Here is a 14,893-nt window from a genome sequence, read left to right as displayed (position 1 = left end):
CTAGATATCTCTTCAACCCTGAACAAGTGTCAAGAGCCACACCAGATTAGCTTACCCAGAATGACATCATATTGCTAAAATGATTAATTTACTTACTTTCTGCAGCTTTATTAACACTGGAACTGCACAGATACTTGGAGTGAAGACAGGATTTTTAGATGAACTAAAAGCAAACTTTGACATAAGGACAATAACAACCCCATTGATGTTAGTGGAAAGTTGCAAAGAAATTAAAGTAGGTGTTAGCATCACTGATTGAGGCAATATTAGCTTCTTATGCAGTAGGTCTGATTTTATTTTTTTCTCTCTGTTGTTATCTTTTTATGATCTTTTTCATACCATTTAGTCCTTTGAAATATTTAGATTTCTGTTTTGATAATATTTTTTGTTTTGAAATGTATTCAAAACAGTCGAATTGTTTTTGCTTCAATTCCCAAAGCCATTTTGTTCAGTATGGGTGCCATCATTTTGTGAAGTGATTACTATGCTGTTGTTAGGAAATCAAGCTGGGAGGTTGTGACCCATAATGTCATCAGTGCAATGGTTAAAAAAGTCAGTGTGGTGAACTTTCTGGTATCCGAGATTGTGAATAATTTCCATGTGAGAATTTCTTTTATTAGTGTTTCCTTGTGAAGTAATTTTAGTTATAATATTTTCCTTTGATTTGTTTTGATGACAGTGGCTTTTGGTACCAAACTTTGCTTGATTATCATAACTACATCTCATGTCTTGGACTCTATTCTATTAAATCTTCCCTCTTCCAATTACTGCAGAAAATAACTTATTGACACCCAGTCATTAGATGGCCTGAGGGTGACAATCCAGTCTGTGGATTGTTGAAAAACCTGGACTGAGGAAATGAACCAACAAATATTTCCACACATAAGAATGCTTATTATGGTTATCCATATATTGTTGCTATAATAATCTCCTATATATAATGAATATACATGTGAATACCTTAAAAACATACTGTTGTCCCTCCTTCACTAGTGCCCATAAGGGTCTTCACATTACCCTGACTTTACACAAGCCTAATTTTGCTCCTTTTCAATAATAATCCATGAAGTGCAATTTTTTTCCATTATTGAAAATAATTTATATCTTGCTTCAAGTGTGGCTGATAATAGAAATAATACGACAATTTCTTTGCTTCCCTGGCATACTCATTTACAGATAAAAGTCTTAGAGTAACAGAATGAACAAAATCTTGCTGAAGGTGGCCTTGCCACAAGCCATTCCCTTTACACATAATGTCTCCATTTGAATTCCCATTATCCACTGGGGCTATGTCCCTGAAAAACACTGCAAATATTGAAGCAACAATTCCATGGGGAACTGGGGCTGGGTTCATGCGGACCCTATTCACAAGTCACTTTTACTACTTGTTAGTATAACTTTGGAGTACTTGGCAAAACACTTTTAGTTAGCACTACGCTTCACTGCCTTTGTTGAAATTTAACAAAAATATTTAAAAAATAGTGTAAAACACTGAAAACATGTGGAATACTATCAAAACACTGAGACTTGTTAACACAACAGAAGCCACAAGACTGAAGTCATTAAACCACATCAGCAAAGCAGACAAGTGGGAACGCAGGCCTCTGTGGGATAGAGGGAGTTAATGCATTTTGATCATTCCAACTTGCATGAGACAAGTGGGCAGGACTCTCGTGCTCAGAAGTAGGGTGGGTCGGATGGAACATTGACACTCTGCTTTCACACCCTCGAGGCTTGGTAATGATCCTTCCACAGGTTCACCTACTGTATGAAAACCTTGCTACAACTCTTACTTCCTCATCATTTTCCTGGTGCTTCACCAGAGACCACAAGAGACCATACTGGGGCTGATCTGAGGACCTAATTAAACCATCCAAGCAGTAGTAGTGACAGGTGATGTGGACAAAGAGCACAGTCTTAATCAGTGTAACCTTATGACCCACACTTATTGGGAATTCCTTGTTAGCAGGGAATAATTGCAAGCCCTGGTCACCATCATGAGAGGGGTTGAACAGCATACCCACACTTCATTGTGCGGGATAGACACGTGTCCATCCATTCAACATAGTGAATGTGCATCGCCATACATCTAAGGGCATCAATGATGTGGTATTACTCAATCTCTCATGTGTCTACTCTGCGATGGACCTCCTAGAATTCTTCTACTTTGCATGATCACTGACTAGACTGATTTGGAGCATGCACTGATAGTGCGATACTGCACCCACCACATGATGAACCATTTGGATTGGGACCCACGTGCAGTGGGTGACACCTCAGCTTTTCAATGTTCCAGTGTGATGTTTTTTACAGTGGCTAGCGTGCCAATCCTCCCAGCAACCCCCCAGTTTTCCCTGTAAGTTGGAGGACCTGCTTGTAGGGCTGGATTTAGATTAACGTCATGACCAGAAGTTTGCATGATAATGAATAGACAAGATGAGACCATGGGTGTCAGGAAATGGGTTATACTCTTATGATAATAGGTACATGAATTTATGATAACGGAATCCAAAGAAAGCAAGGATTTAAAATACATTGCATCTAAAGTCTGCTATTTGTTTACAAATGTATAGAATTCATACTTCAGACATAACAAAAATAATAACTGGTATTGCATTTGATTGAATGACACGACTACTTCAGTATTTATCATATGAATTGTAGCATTTTAAAATTGTATGTTTAAAATGTACAATATTACGACAACTAAGCAAAACAATGGAAAAAAATGATGTGTATTTGTTTTGTTGATTTATGATATTTAAAGTGAAATTGCCAATTTCATTTTCATGATCTGACCCAAACTTATTTATTGGCCCTGCTGTAGAATATTCTTCTGCTCACTAATGAATGGTTTCATTCCATATGCAGTTAATATTCAGTTAATGTCCTCCTGTTCATAACTCATCAGTGCATCAAGTCACTCTAGAAGACCAAACATACCTGATATTTCTTCTTTTGATCACGTTTATCTTGTTGAAAATATCAAGAACCAGCCTTCAAGCCATCTGTAGTTTTAAGTTAAATAATCCATCGTTATTTAAAATATAACGTTATAACGTTGTACTCTGTAATTTAATTATGTACTGTATATAAAAACATAAAGTTTTAGACTAAAGGCAAGTGATAGATCTTGCTAACCATATTCAAAGGGCCACAGGAAGATGATTTTATAGCAGCAGAGCTGAAAGGTACAGCTTTAGCTTATCTGGTCACACAAATAGATAAGTTGGTAGTAATCATTTCTCTGTGTGATCATAAAATATTTATTGAATAAAGATTAAAATGTTAATATTTTAATATGTGCTTCTTATTAATGTTTAATAAATCTCTAAAGGTAATTAATCACATTTAAATTAGTTTGGATAGGTTCCGCTCCTACACAGAAATGAACACAAAAATGAAAGGCAGGCTAACTCAGTGGGTTTCACAAGAGGATAAGCCTTAACATTTTGAAGCCTGGGAGATACCAAATGATTTCATAAGGAAGTTGAATTAATCATTCTCTGGCTCCTTATTTCCTCAGAACAGTGGTACATCGTATTGTTCAGGAATGTATTACATAGTGAGCACTGGAACTCTGGAAGAAATGTAATATGAATCATTAATGTGTATAAAAATGCATTGTGTTAAAATACTTTTTGCATCTCATTATTGTTTGGTTGCTGGTTAAGGCAGAAAGGAACAATTAAGGGTTCATCATTTAAAAAAAAAAAGAATGTAAAATTAACAAAAGGTTAGTATTGTCCATTAGTAGCAGTATATGGTTACTAATTTAAAAAAGTGGCTGGAATGAAACTCTGCAGCCACTGCACCCTCCAGGATTTCAGTTTGACACCCTTACTTTATGTTAATTGAAAATCTCACACCTTTATTATCTAAATGTAGCCCATTGCAGAAGCTTAAATAATGTTGTTTCCACACACACACACACACATGTATGCATATATATATATATATATATATATATATATATATATATATATATATATATATATATATATATATATATTGTCACGCTTGGGTCACAGAATTGCACAGAAATACAGAAGATTGTGTCTCTTTCAAACAAACATGTCTCTTTCAGAAGTAAAATGAGCTCAGTATGCAGTTAGTTCTCATTTAAAATAATAGGCAAATGTCATAGGGGAACACAACGGGAGCGGGACCTGCAGCAGGTGCAGAGGATGTCTGGGGAGAGAGAAACAAAGCAATCAGCCAACAAGGACAGGTGCTGTTCAGGCTTTATATCATATAGAAAACATATCACATGACAGAGCAGCCGCAAGTAAGCCCAGCAAGTAAGGGAGCAATGTGAAGGTAGTCTATCAGCATTTTTTACATTTTCGTGAATTAAGCGACACTCCAAATCATGTTTCAAACAAGCATGGCAGAACATCAGCATTAACGTGCTCAGAGCCAGGTCGATGCCTGACAGTAAAACTATAAGGTTGCAAGCTCAAAAACCATCTCATGAGATGAGAGTTTGTATTTTTCTGATGGTATAACCATTGAAGTGGAGCGTGATCAATCACTAATGTCAAATTTTGACCCCATAAGTAATAATGAAGCACTTCCACAGCCTATTTAATCGCCAAACATTCTTTCTCAATAGTTGAATAATTGTGTTCCCTTGGAAGTAATTTTCTACTCAAAAAAGTGATAGGGTGCTCTTCCCCATCAAAAACCTGAGACAGAACGGCGCCTAAACCTAAACATTAGACAGGCCTCCTCACTGCCCATTTTTAAGTCTGCTCTTAAGACTTACCTCTTTGGTTTGGCGTTTGATCCTGTGTGAGCAGTTGATTTTACTCTGTTTTAACTCTGTTTACTTGTGTTTACTATGTTTTAATTAGTTTCATTTATTGTATTTTATTTTACTTATTTATTATTTTGTTTTTGTTTAAAATTTATTTTAGCCTATGTTCAGCACTTTGGTCAGCGGCTGTTGTATGTAAAGTGCTTTATAAATAAAGTTGACTTGACTTGACTTGACTAAACCAAATGCACTTGCGTCCGTCTGTAGAACAAAATCCTTAGAGAAATCAGGATTCCGCAAAACCGGAAAAGAAGACGAAGCAGTTTGCAAATCACAAAAAGAACGTTCACAAACTTCTGTCCATAAAACAGGGCAGTTCTTTCTGCCTCTAGTAAGATCAGAAAGAGGAGCAGCCTTATTTGCAAAGTCAGGGATGAATCTTCTATAATAACCAGCAAGCCCCAGAAAAGCACGAACTTGTTTTTGTGTTTCTGGACGTGAGTAAGCAAGCATCTCTTCCAGTTTTCTAAATTGTGGCCAGAGTAAACCCCTGCCCATTGAATAACCCAGATAATGAGTCTCAGACATACCCAACTTATACTTCTTAGGGTTAGCTGTCAAGCCAGCCTGTCTCAAGCTTTCAAAGACAGCCTGAAGACGTTCTAAATGTATTTGCCCATCATTGCTGAAAATCACAACATCATCGAGGTATGCCCCAGAATATTCAGAATGAGGACGCAAGATCTGATCCATCATTCGCTGGAAAGTTAGAGGCGCGCCATGAAGACCAAATGGGAGTCTAGTAAATTCATACAGTCCATCTGGAGTCGTGAATGCTGTTTTCTCACAACTGCCAGCCTCAAGAGGCACATGTCAGTAACCTTTCGTGAGATCTAGCATGGAGATATAGGTCGCCTGACCCAGTTTTTCCAACAGTTTGTCAACACAGGGCATTGGATAAGCATCAAATTTAGAGACCTTATTCAAGCACCTGAAATTGATACAGAAGTGAACCGAACCGTCTTGTTTTGAGACCAATACTACCAGACTGCACCAGTCACTTTTCCTTTCACGAATTACACCTAACGCCAGCATCTGTTTGACTTCTTCACGCAAAATATTCCGTCGCGCTTCCCGGATCTGAAATGGGCACATCTGCACCCTAACACTAGATTCAGTAGTGATTTTATGTTCTGCAAGGTTAGTCACACCTGGCAAGTCTGAAAAAACATCAGTGTTCTGTTCAAGCAAAGCTAACAACTGTCTTTTGCGAGTCAGTGAAATTGTCACCAATGGCAATATCGGTCTGAAAGACACCAGCCAAGGAAGCGTAAACCCCCTGCGGGTCATGCCACTCCTTCAAGAGATTAACATGTAAAATCTGGAATGGTTTGCGCCGGCCCAGTATTCTAACCTTGTAATTCACTGGCCCCATATGCTCCTCAATAATGGCAGGGCCCTGCTATTTCACTAGGAATTTGTGCGGGTCAGATGGAATCAGAACCAGAACACGATCACCAGGTTTGAATTCATGGAACTTACAGCGCCTATTGTATAGATATTTCTGGGTTTCCTGCTCAAGGCACTGATGCTCCACAGCGATAGAAGAGAGTTTAGAAATCCTATCTTGCAATGAAATTAACCGATCCGCAAAGCTTGGCCCATGAGCTTTTGTCCCAATTCCTGTCCATTCCTCACGTACAACATCCAAGATGCCTCGCGGGCACCTACCAAACAACAAATCGAAAGGATGCAAGCCAGTGGACGCCTGCGGCGATTCCCGCACCGCAAACATAATAAAAGGCAGGATAGAGTCCCAAGATGTTGGGTCATCGTGACTGACTTGCCTGATCATCTGTTTTAAAGTCTTGTTAAATTGTTCAGTCAAATCATTCATCTGTGGATAGTAAAAAGTGGTACTTAATTTCTTAATAGCAAGGCTGTCACACAATTGTTTCATCACACGAGAAGTAAAAGGTGTGCCCTGATCAGTTAAAATTTCTCTAGGGACGCCAATACAAGTAAAAATCTCTCATAGAGCCTTGGCAACAGCAGAGGAATTGGCTTTTTTCAAAGCAGCCACTTTCGGATATCGTGTTGCATAGTCAACCAACACAAACATATATTGATACCCATTTTTACTCTTAGGAAGAGGGCCTACAATATCTAATCCAACCTGTTGAAAGGGGACTTCCAAAATAGGCATAGGAAAAAGGGGAGCCTGAGGAGGTTTATTAGCAGAGACGATCTGGCAATCAGGACATGAAGTACAGAATCGCTCAACATCTTTTCTCATATTCAACCAATAAAATCATTTTGATAAACAATCTCTAGTCTTATCAGCCCCCAGGTGCCCACCCAAGATGTGAGAGTGGGCTAACTGCAAAAGAATCTCCCTATGTACTTCAGGTACAACTAATTTTTGAAAAAATTCCCCCACTAAATGATCTGGTATCACTACTAAAAAGACAGCCGTCTTTCTCAAGAAAGTGTAGGGTTTTCAAGCCCCCAGAGGCACGCTGTTGGTAAAAAGAGTTACTGGCGGAGAAAGCCTGTTTAAATGCATAATCTAATGAGCTATCAGCATGCTGTAAGTGCACAAAATCCGTCTGCTCGCTAGTGCTCAGTTTGTGTTCAGAGGCATTTGCAAGTTGTGAAGATTGTAAATGGGCCAGTCAGCCGCTCTAAGAAATTGGAGGAGTCACTCCCGGTATCACTGGAGAGATCAGTTCAATGTTAAATCGGGGCTCGAGGCCTTCTCCGACGGCCACCAGTTCCTCCCCTTCGTTCATGATAACATTGGGTTCTAGGGCTGGGCACCAAACTCATCTAAGAGCCTAGAGAATAGTGCGTTCCTCCTGCCGATCAGAAAGTGCCATGGGCAGGATTCCGAAATGGCAGTCCAAACTTTAAAGTTCCTACCCTTGTATTTTAAAGGAAGCAGCACAGTCTCATAGTCCTTAACATCCCCATGTACACAGCATATGTCCACAGTCTCAGTGCTATAAGGGGATGTACTGCTGAGGCAGTCACGTCCTACAACACAAAGGTCACTACCTGAGTCCAACAAGTAGCGCTCTCGTGGCCTGAAAACATCATGGAGATCATTAAGCAGTCCTTTTTCAGTGAAGTAGAAGGAACATGGGAGCAACACACCTTGGCTAAGCTGACCTACAAGAACAGAGCAGGGGAGAGGCGACATTCTCTGGCGAGGTGTATGACCTGATCACACCGGAAACATCTGCGTTCGGCACCACTACAGAAATACGCACGTCAGCATCCATGACCAGGAGCCTCTCCAGATGTGGTCACATCAGCAATAACGGGAGCCTGGGATTGTCTTTCTGAGGAAACTGGATGTTCAGGGCCCTGAGCCTGCTATTCATTGTGATGATCTCGGGCAGGTTGTGAGTGTGCTCCTGGCGAAGCAAATGCATCACCCTTTCTCCAAGCAGTCTGGGAGCCTTCCAATCGTTTGTCAAAGGTGGAGAACGAGTCAATATCATGGCGAAAAAACTCGTCCCAGAGAACTTCAGGAATCCTCACCAGTACCGCATCACTGGCTACTTTCTTCACAATCCGCTCGATCGAGTCCCCCTCAAACCAGCGGTGAACAGGATGAATTAAATCTTGCAACTGAGCATGAACAGGGTGGTCCAGTTTACATTGGCAAAGCGCAGAGCCCCTAACCAGACCCAGAACTTTCACATCGTCTTGAGAATCCATCTGTGCAACCACTCCTGGTACCACTGGTCATGCTTGGGTCACATAATTGCACAGAAACACAGAAGATTGTAGAGACAGGAACTTTATTCAAACACTTCAAACAAACATGTCTCTTTCAGAAGTAAAACAAGCTCAGTATGGAGTTAGTTCTTGTTTAACTCTTTCAGGGCGGATGTCGACTTTTGTCAATCGCAGGAGTTGAGGCTGGTAATCAACTTATAAACAATGACAACACCGGACTCTTACATTTTACTTCGACTCACTTTGCTAGAATGAAAGTTAGTTTTTGATGGTTTGACCCAAGATTCCCTGCACTCGAGTGAATAGTGAAGAGCAAACAACAGCCACTTACGATGACAAGAGATACAAACCCAATTGCATTGCACTGCGCCTGAAAGCCAGTCTGCTGTCGTGCCGCCCGTGAGTGGCTCGAGCCACAAGAGATGGCAAACTGGTGGCCACAGCTCCCCGTAACAGATGTTTAATGTTGATCTATGTGTGGAACCATCGCAGTTTTTGGAAAAAATATTCAGCCCTCAAAGAGTTAAAAGAATAGGCAAACATCATCGGGGAGCAGAAAAAGAGCAGGACCCGCAACAGGAGTAGAGGATGTCTGGGGGAGAGAGAAACAAAGCAATCAGCCAAAAAAGGACAGGTGCTGTTCAGGCTTTTAAGTATGCGTACAGCCGCGCAAGAAACATATCATGCGACAGAGCAGCCGCAAGTAAGCCCAGCAAGTAAGGGAGCAATGTGAAGGTAGTCTATCAGCATTTTTAAGAGGGGTTTTTTTGGGTGCGTCCATGTCTTCTAGTTGTGCGTTCAGCCCCCCTGCTATTTAATTTATAATATTCAAACTTTGCTTACAAAGAAAATCAAAAATATGTATCACAATTACATTGAGTTTTCTATGAAATGCATTTGATTACTTTACATGAGGTTTTTGTCAGTAAAAAATTTTCTTGGCAAAATGTTTATAACTTCGAAAAGACTCAGTCCTATAAGGAAATGTTTATACTCATGTTTTAATATATTCTAAATTTCTTGTTATTATTATACATTCCGATCATATGCTGAAAAGATAAATGGTGCCACATATGCAGAATGTCATCCTGCCATCTATCTATTATCTATGCATTTTCTATCTATATTTTTCTTTTCCCTTGTGGGAAACTTCTTCGTCTCCCACAAGCTGGAAAAAACAATCCCAAACACAAGCACAATAACAAAACACAATTCTTTTCCTTTTTCTTCTTCTTTTTCTCCTCCACTCCTCCTGGAGTGGTGGCTGCTGGCTCCTTTTATAGCCCACCCAGAAGTGCTCCAGGTGTTTGATGACTTATTTCCGGCAGAATTTCCAGGTGTGGCGGAAGAGCTGCTTTCTAGGGCTCAGCAGCAGCTGCAGCACCCCCTGGTGGCACTCATGGATCCCAACAGGGCAGCACCAAACTCCAACTCCCATGAAGCCCTGCGGGAGTCCTAGGCACTGCTGCAACCCAGGGGGGCTGCCATCTTGCATTCTGGGGGAGGTACTGTCCTGACCAGGCTTGCTCACCCAGTCCTCCCAGAGAAGAGGCGTCCTGGCTGGGCAAGGACCCCGGCCATCCATGATAATATATACTTTGCCCCCTTCTTGCTTCGTGAGCCCAGCAAGCCCCACCCCACCCCAGGACATGCCACACACTAGCCACTTCGCGTCTCTGCCACTCACGTTGTGAAGGGGGTGGCTGAACAAACACTTTGGAGATGCAGACGGATCACCTGTTTGCTTACTGCTCCTCCTGCCATGCTGCGTATTCTGCTTCTCATGCTGCACATCGATCATTTCAAAGCCTGTACAGCAGCTGTCCGAGCTACCCTCCGCCCCACCCCCCATTTGGGGTGAGCTAAGCGCCTGCCACTTTGCATCTCTGCTGCTCGTGTTATGAAGGGGTGGTGGGGGTGTGAATGCACGCTAAGGAGATGCGGACGGATCAGCTACTGTCTTTCTGCTTATCGTGCTGAGCGTCGATCATTTACAAGCCTGTACAGCAGCTGTCCTTTGGTCTAACTGCTTTGTCTCTCGCGGGACGTCAAAGTGTCTCTCACAGGACGTCCGGGCTGATTATTACTTTCCTTATTTTCTGAATTTGCACATAGATTATTATTGTTCTCTTGTGCATCCTTTTTTTCCTTCTTTTCTCTCCAACGCTTTTGTGTCTCTTTTCAACGTACTGCTCTTTCTCCTTCACTTAGTTGTTCACGTGCCATTTGGAACATATAACATTTTTAAGAGCTGGGAGCACATGAAGTGTGTCTGCCAAAAGCATTCCAACAACTGTAAGGTTAGATGTCTGTGAACTTATTTTACATTGTTTGTAAGTAGGGCGTGACGTGCAAAAGTCACCGTCTCACGGGTTTTGCCTTCTAAGGTTGTAATGTTTAGTCTCGCATGACGTCAAAGAGATCACGTCTTGACCCAAGATTTTTTTATATGATAGATAGATAGATAGATAGATAGATAGATAGATAGATAGATAGATAGATAGATAGATAGATAGATAGATAGATAGATAGATAGATAGATAGATAGATAGATAGATAGATAGATAGATAGATAGATAGATAGATAGATAGATAGATAGATAGATACTTTATTAATCCTGGGAGAAATTTAAATATTTTGAAAGTGTTTCTTTAAAAAAAAAACAAATTAGCTAAATATAACAGTGAAATTCACTAACTATAGGATTTCTTCATATTATTTGGCTAGTTTCTTTAAAATTTGCACAGCTGTGCCTAACGCAGACTTCCCAGCACTTGTGTAGTTGCCAAACTGCTATGTCTTAATCTAGATAATATATGCTGGCAAGCATATACTGACTACAGCAAATGTTCTTGTAATACTTTATGCTGTTTATTCATAATTAAACACCAACATCTTCCTGTCTGTCTATGTTTTAATATGTTTGAAAAATATAAAGCCCCGTGAATGTTCCAAAGCTACACTGACCAGTCAAGGAGTTGAAACCAGGTCCTTGGAGCGGTGCGATGGCAGTCTAACCATAGTACTAACTACAGTTGGATGAACTATTGAATATTTAGTAAACACCACTTTCTTTAAAAAAGAAACAATTAGACTCCCATAGCTGTAAGCACTTCAAAATTTTAAGAAAAATTTCCTGAAATTAAGAAAAAGTGGTACAACCTGGAGCACCACATGTTAGCAATTTATTCTTACCCAAAGTAAAATCAGAAAAAGCACAGACATGTGTATTGACGCATTTCATAACCATCTTTTAGAAAATGAAGATATTACGTGGGCAAAGCAGCATTCACTCTTAAAATGATCTCAATATCATAAATTGATCTTTTCTTTGTGTATGAAGTGTAGACATAATTAAATATGCACTTAAACTGCTAGCTGCCTTTATGTGAGTGCTGAACAGATGTCCCACTTGTCTTTAAAATATACGCATATATAAATGTTGTTTTTTTTTTAAGGAAAGTAAAGTGCTTTATTTTTAAAAAATATTAAGGTACAGTCAAGCAAATGTAACACAGTAGAGAAGTTTATTACTAAGTTCTATTACTAAGTTTTTGCTTAATGTACTGCTTTATTGTGTTACTCCTCAGCCATGAAGATTACATATTTCTATCTTTTCAGATTCAAGTTTATATTTGAGACAACTCATCGTTCAACTTGTAGTTTTCTTTGTGCTTCTTTGAACAACACAATGTCTTGGCTATATAAGTATCTTGAGGTTCTGGTCATAGTTAGCATTCAGTACAATTATATATTTCTTCCGAGTCCATTTTGTTTTCCTTTAGTTAATTATTCATTTTATGAATGGTAACATTTTTATTGCTGTGCTTTCCATTAAAATACAACTATGGCGAAAACACTAGCTGGAAACTTTGGGTATGGCTGTTAACAGCCCTGGGGCTTCACAATGACACAAAGGATACCGTTTACGCATTGTAGCAACTGCATAATAGTTCAGTGTACTGCAGGAATGGAGTACCTGCATTCTGCTGGAAAATATTGTTACAAGATAACAGACTGATAAAGGTATTACTGCACTAACATTACACTAAATATTTTTTTTTGCTCAGTCAGCAGTTTCTTATTTTTAGAATCGAAATTTGCTTATGATGATATTTATTTAACACTGTCCAGAGGTTGATAGGATGTTGCATTTTACCCCTTACAGGAAAGCCAAAGCCATAACCCCCCACCACATAAACACAAGAAAGCCACCTAAGAAATAAACTGCACCATCGTGCCTCACTGAGAAAAAAATATTCTCAATGTCCACAATACTCTGAGTCTTTTATCTCTCTCTTCATGTCTCAAGCTCCTGTCACTACAACTAACTAACACCCACAGAGCATGTAATCCTAGGGGTCAGTGTTATATACTCGATCTGGGTATAGCCTTCATAATCCAGTGGTGCAAACACAATGTACAATGTAATTTTATGTAGAACAACAAAGTAGTTTTATAATATTCTCATTATGGTCCACTAATGTACCCCTTGAATACAAATACTATCAGTTTTTGTTTTTTTTTAAATGCATACGGGGTGCAAATCTGTTTGGATAGTGACATCTTGCATGCGTATATATGCCATAAATTATTCATGCATGCATAAAGAATAGATATGTACAGAGGCATCTTTGTGTCTATATCTATGGCACAAATCAGGCAGAAATATCCACATCCAACATGGTTGCTGCTGCTCTGTGATATCACGCTGGCCTTGCAAATCATCATGGGACACTGGGAAAAAGTTTGTCTAAGCCAGACGCATGGTAAATTATCAAGGAATAAATTCAGCAAACAAGATCAGCAGCAAACCCAGCAGACTCATTTTGAAAAACACTTTGTACTTTCAATCAATAATGTATGACCCTGCATGCATTAAGTGCATGGATATGCATCCCTATTAGCTATTATATTTAAGGAATTATAACTGTCAGGTTAAATCGGTCAGGTTAACTCAGTCATTAATTAGGCTGCAGCTCATATTCATATAATCCATGCTCCTTGTATCTGTAAATCTTATTTAATTATACTGTATGAGTTTCAGCCTCATACCTGTATATACCTCCTTGTGAGAAAAGGTCATTTGGAGAGAAAATAATCATGAAATAAACAGTCAAATAAATCAAGTTCAAAAATTGGAAGTGATCAAACAAAAAAACAAATAATACCAATATACCAAAATCGAAGCGTTCACGTAAACTTCAATAGCCTAAATCTTAAAAAAATAAAAATCAGGAGTGGTCTCCCCTCGACTTTCTCGTATACTCAGATATGGGGATGGATATTTGAGGAGTAAACCTCAAAACAATGATTATATTTTTATATTATCTACATCAAAGAACCATCAACAACAAATCAAATCAAATTAATAATATATTAAACTATTATTATAAAAGTAAAGTTGAATAAGTTGGATTCTGCAGCTGCATGAATAAACAAAAAAAAGTGAGTATGTGTTGAGGTACTTCTGGTTAATGGAAATAGCCCAAAAGTTGATAGAAATCTATGTTTTGTACCTAATACTTGTATGTAAAATTTGGTTGACCGAAGTGAAAACGTACTCAAGTTATCATGTTTACATACACATAAACAGACAGACACACAGACATAATTCTAAAAATGGTATTTTCAGACTCAGGGAGGTCTAAAATGTCGAGATTCATCAAAATCTCAACATTAGATTTTTGGAGGATTCAAATACTTTCCACATACTTTATATACAAGAAAGTTGGGGAGGTCTAAAATGTCGAGGTTCATCAAAATCTCAGCTTTGAATTTCTGGACTAGTATAATACTTTCCCTATGCTTCGTATACTGTATATGAAATTAAAAAAGAGATTTTGTAAGCACAATGCAAAATTGGACGCCGGGGTTAATGCAGAACAATCTTGAATACTCTCCCGGTGACAACATAATCTATAGCAGGCATGTCAAACTCACTACCATTGGTGGGCCGCTTCGACTGCCATACGTGCATCAGGCGGGCCGTACTGTAACAAATACTATTATACTATTATACAAAGTTACTGTAGCTTTCTTTCCAATACTGAAAACTTTAAAAAATGTAACACTTAAAGTTTAAAGTTTAAAGAAAAGCAATTTATTTCCATGCAGTCTCCATACAACAGTGTAGAATTAAAGTCTTAACCTCTTAGCTAGGTCCTTATTATATTACTAGGCTCACCCACCTTTTAAGGTGATGGACTTTTATCCTCAATTTGTGTGTGCTCCATGTGTACATCAGGCATGTAAGTGTAGGGAATGAGAACATCAAAGTGCCCATTCATAACATCTTCCGAAAACCTAAGTTTTTTTTCCCCTCGAGTGCCTGTCCAAACTTGGAGTGTAGGACTCCATAATAATATACTTGAAACTCATAGGAG

The 14,893-nt window shown here is 39.1% G+C and overlaps 1 protein-coding gene across 3 annotated transcripts in view; it reads left to right on the top strand.

Annotated features, from left to right (window-relative positions):
• Positions 1-14,893, top strand: part of brinp1 (bone morphogenetic protein/retinoic acid inducible neural-specific 1) — a 668,396-nt gene that overhangs the window by 408,301 nt on the left and 245,202 nt on the right. The window lies entirely within an intron of this gene.

The sequence above is a fragment of the Erpetoichthys calabaricus genome, chromosome 9 (assembly GCF_900747795.2).
Source record: "Erpetoichthys calabaricus chromosome 9, fErpCal1.3, whole genome shotgun sequence".
Taxonomy (NCBI): domain Eukaryota; kingdom Metazoa; phylum Chordata; class Cladistia; order Polypteriformes; family Polypteridae; genus Erpetoichthys; species Erpetoichthys calabaricus.
This window is presented reverse-complemented; position numbering and strand designations above follow the sequence as displayed.